Below are 5,247 nucleotides of genomic sequence, written 5' to 3' on the forward strand. Positions count from 1 at the left end.
TATCAAAAACTGGAAAGCAATGGAAGCTTTTTTGGACTTTTTGTAGTGCTTACCAACCCGGAGGTTGGTGGCAGAGTTAACCGGCGCTGAATGATTGCAGAGACATTCTGTTTTTAGGACGGCCAGGACTCTGTCCATGTCCCAAATTAAGCGGGCCAGTCTTGATTTTTGAGTAAAATTTACTATAAAAAATTAAAATGCTCATTTAACTCCCGCCAACCAGTTTGATTTTTATGCGATTCGAACATCCGCGTTGGTACTTGTAACAATTAATTTGCGTAGCAAGTTAAAACCACTGAAGCACCCTTATTGATCGTTATAAACGAGATAGTTTCGAAATAGGGTTACAGTTTTTGCATAGGCAGCAAATTCTCCAAATGCACATGTCAATTTCGTTAAAACTTCTAACAAAGAATTTCCAATAAATGTCGCTGAACCGATATTTTATATTTTTGTTGTCTGTAAGGTCTGTGTGTTTGTTGACAATATTATAGAGATAGGCTGCACTCGACCAAAAATTTTTGTCGCTTTTGAATAATCGTTTTTTCGTACGTTTGATTTCACATTTCGCGCCTTGTCTCGTCCGATTATTGTTATTGATATGTATATATTTTTACAATGTTGTATTTATTGTTTATGAGATCACATAGTAGTAATAAGATGTGAAGTTCGAAGTAAAAAGATAGAGGTAGAATTTTCAGTTTGATTGAACGTTCCTTATATGTGAGAGAAGAAGCTATTATCCATTTTGTCGCACTTTTTTGGATTCTTTCGATGAGTACTAGATCGCATTTAGACGGATACCACACTTGACAGGCGTAGAATATAATTGGTACATTGTAACCCTTGTATGCGTTTAATTTAACTTGAGGGAGAGTTCTGAGGTGAAGATTTCTTCTGAGGTACCAAAGTGCTTTAAGAGATTTGGAGGCTCGTGTGCTTGCAGTTTGATGCCAAGTGAGGTTTCACAAACTTGTATTCCGAGATCTTTTTGATGAGACGAGATGTTGACTGTTTCATTTTTTATTGTAAAGAGCGACTTTTTCTTGAAACAAAGGATCTTGCATTTGTTTTCATGGAGGCGCATTTCGTTGTTTTTGCACCATTAATTTAAATACTGGAGATCAATTTGAAGTTCATGTTTGTTATTAGAGAGCAATTTGTAATCATCTGCATAACCGTATGTTTGACTGTATTCAATTTTTTGTGGTAAATCATTTATGTAAACGAGAAAAAGTAGTGGCCCCAGGATTGAACCTTGCGGTACGCCGCTAGTGACGTCACAAAGGCTCGACTTTGAGGGTCCAATGCGAACACGTTGTTTTCTGTCCAGTAGTTGGCTATTAATCTGAGCGCTTTTCCCCCGATCCCTGATTCCGACAGTTTTGCAAGAGCGCTGTGGTGGGGTACTGTATCAAACGCTTTCTGGAAATCTAGGTAAAGAACGAAAAGTTCATCATGTGCAATTGAGTCGACTTCTTTGAACAGTTGGTCCAGAAAGCATAATATTTGAATAATTGCTGAACAATGAGGCTGAAAACCAAACAACTGGGAATCGTGAAGTATTCATTTAACGTGCTCATATAGTTTGTTGAACATAAGTTTATTGAACATAAGTTGTTGAACATAAGGACTTGGATGGGCAATTGCTTTCCGTTTCAAAGTTGATAATTTTTTCATTTCATGGGATGTGCTTTTTGACACCCACGGGGGGAGCTGTGATCTGTGTTGAGTTACTCTTGGGAAATTTTGATCGAAAAGGCGATTGAACCATTCATACCACTGTTTAAGAAATTCGTCAACGTTACTGTAACAATACGGGTTAAATGGGTTTTTTGAGATCTTGCAATTGAAATTAACCCAATCTATTTTTTTGTAAGCGTATTTTGGTCTGCTGCGATCGGTCGCTTGATCGTAGTTGCATTCGTATTGTGTTATGTAAGCATAATGATCTGAGCATTTTTTGTTGTTGAGGGCAAAGTGATTACTAATTTTGATTTCGATTTTTGAATTGATCAAAAATTGTGGTTCGTTTATTAGGAAGACATCTAGCTGTTTTTTATACGCCAAAAGGTCAGTGAAGTTTAGCATTTGTTCAAAATTTTCATCTATGAAATAGTCAAGCCAGGTGTTGTCAGGTTCATCTGGTGACGACATTTGTTTCCAGTCAGTGGCAGAGAAGTTGAAATCTCCTGTAATGATGATTGATTTTGGCTTTGTTTTCATCTGTATGGGCTGCCTTTAAGTGAGTTGTAAATGCAGACGGTTAGGATTGAGTCATTTTTAGTGTTAATTTTTAAGATTCGGCAATCCTCGCATGTGTTCTTAACGAAAAATTCTTTAGATTGAAAGTTGTCTTTTACCGCCACTAGAACACCTCTATGTTTTGAGACACCGCATTTAGAAGTTCTGTCATTTCTGTGAATGACATAATTTGTGAGAAAAAGTGCTTCGTTAGGATCTTCTTCCGTGAGCCATGTTTCGGTTAGGCAAAGAATGTCTGGATTGTAGGGGATAATAGCGTTTGCAAATGCAAATCTTCATGATAGATCAATGAAACTATGAAAATTGAAGATTAAAACTGATACCTCTTGTTTTTTGTCTATTTTTTGCGAGTCACGTCGAATACCGAGCCTTGTCTGATTACTCGACCCAATTTTCATCTTGTTTTTCGTATAATGTCAGATTCATTACTTTCAAATTTTTTCTGGGGAAACCTGCGTCTATTAAGTTTTTTCGCTTTTTCAGACAGTTTTTCAGTTGCTCTTCTTCTTGCAGGGAGTAGTTTTTGCTAATGTACACTGTTTTGCTATATCGTTTCAATCTTGAGAGTGAGAGTAGTAAGATGCGTTTGTCATACATGCATGGCATGGTTGCAAGAATGGTACGATGTCTTCCATCTTTGAAAGTACCCATGCGCCTGCAGTCCGTAATTTGGCAGTCTAGCTTGAAGAATTTGAGGGTTGACTGTATTTCTTGTATATCTTCTTCAGCTCTTTCACGAGCGGTTTCTTTCTTACTTTCATCAATTCCTCTTATTCTGATTGCCAGGTCATTTGCAGTTCTAGCATTTATTTTGCTGCTAATAGTTTCTTTGATTGTGGTTTGAATTTCATCTTTTATTTCTAGATTGTTCTGTTTTTGTGGTGGATTTTTTATGATGTCCAGAATCACATCACGTTTGTTCTGCTGTACACAAGCGTTGCATAGAAGCAGAACGTTTTGATTGACATGTTGAAGTGCATTTATGATTTCGTTGCTAAATTTTGTGCAGCTTGAGGACTTGTGCATGATTGTGGCACAGCATACGCAACGGAAGGTTGCCTATTTTTTTACCAATTGGCTTAGAACAGTTTTCATATTGAATACTCACACCCTCTAATTGAATTTTTTTCCCAGATGTTTTGGAATTCATTTCGTTGTGTGTTTGATTTACAGAAAAATTCGAAGTTTAAACGGGTGGAACTAATAAATTGGGGAAAAAAACTCATTTACCTTTGGAACCAATTACTGGTACCGTTGGTAATTCGTGGGGTTGCACGAACCACGCTCGCAGTTCCTAGCACAGTGGTATTCCTTTGGATGGTCTCTTTTGTCTATGTTTGCGCTGAAATTTGTGCGTAAGATTTTGTTCTTTAATATGGAGCAGATTTCTCCAAGGGTCTTCCCGTTGAGGTGGACGGCATCGTTACTCAGGTGTAGTTCTGGGGAATAAACTTCTTCAGTGATGCCCCTGGATTCCCACTTTTTACTCTTTTTTTGTAATTTGTTGATGAATTCGTTTGTGCTTTGGCCTTCTTTTTACTCGCGCTGTCGCTTCCTCGTGAAGGGATGACAATTACAAATACTTTCTCTGTCGCAAGAGGCACAGGTTTGTTGGCTAGTAAGGCAAGTTCTTCTGCTGCTTCTTCTGGTTCTCTGTTCGATGGTGTTGAGCCGGTGAAGATGTCGTTTCCACCAATGAATAAAACTATATTGTCGTATTGCCTTTTTTCCGGTAATAATTCTGATAGAAGTCGAAGTTGCGCTCCTGGAAGTGAAAGGATGTTAAAATTGGGAAATCGGAGATGTTTCAATTGGGAATCTGCAAATATTATGTTTCTGGTCTTGGAAGTTTTAAAGATATGAAATCGCATTCTGTCTTCTTTTTTCACCCGTCCAAGCTAGGAACGGACAGGGCTTGAAAGAAAGATAGAAATAAACCGTTGGAACCAATAACTGGTACCGGTGGTGTTATTGATATAGTTCCTAGCTTCAAATGATCTGAAATCTCACAGTTTGTAAATTTATTCGGAGTCTTACTGTATTAATTAGCAGTTATAAGCCAGAAAACTATGACATTATCTGCTCAGACTTACTTTCAGGGTAAGAGGAACTTTCAGAATGTACAGAATATATTTAGCCTGGGCTAACTCTACGACCTCAATATCATCAGAATGAAGAAGAACTGCATATAAAGAAACTTGAAATATTCTGCAGATGCAATGTTTCAGAACTGAATTAAGTTTTTACTCTTGACTGGTGCGGGTTCAGCACTGAAATGCTCTGAGATTGAAGTCCGGGAACCTATTCACGTTTATTGTGGACAGAATGAACCATTAAAACTATCAACTAATATTTTTTTTGATACGAGTTATGCAAATACCTTAGCGAAGGTGAAGTTGAATGAACATTTCTGTTTAGACTTGAGAGAAAAATTGAATTAAGACAGAACATTTTTGGACCAAAATTTTCTGAATTTCAACTACGTGTTATCGTGTTTCACCGCATTTCGTATTTCACCGCACTATGAATATTTCACCGATTTTCACCGCATTTCTTACACAAATTCACTGCATCGATTTTTTTTTCAAATTAATGTAAGAAATGCGTTGAATGCGGTTAACGCGGTGAAAAAATAATTCACCGCATTTCACCGCATTTGTTGCAAAAATTCACCGCATTCGTTTTCCAATGCTTATATAAATTTACAATATCATAGAAGTAAGTGATAGTAAGCGCAGTGGATTAAGAAGTTGAAGGTATACAGGAGGTAACAGATTAGAATACGGAAGTGTCTTTTTGGTAAGAATACCGAGAAAGCGGTGAAAATGAATAAATCACCGCGATTCACCGCATTGACCGCCAAAAGATGTAAAAAATACGCGGTGAAAATTATTTTTTTTCCACCGCATTTCACCGCATTTCTTACAAAAATTCACCGCTAAACCTCGACCCGTGTATAGAACTCTAAAATAAATATAAGTG

This window comes from Convolutriloba macropyga, chromosome 5, assembly GCF_964194025.1.
Source record: "Convolutriloba macropyga chromosome 5, txConMacr16.3, whole genome shotgun sequence".
NCBI classification, from domain to species: Eukaryota; Metazoa; Xenacoelomorpha; order Acoela; family Convolutidae; genus Convolutriloba; species Convolutriloba macropyga.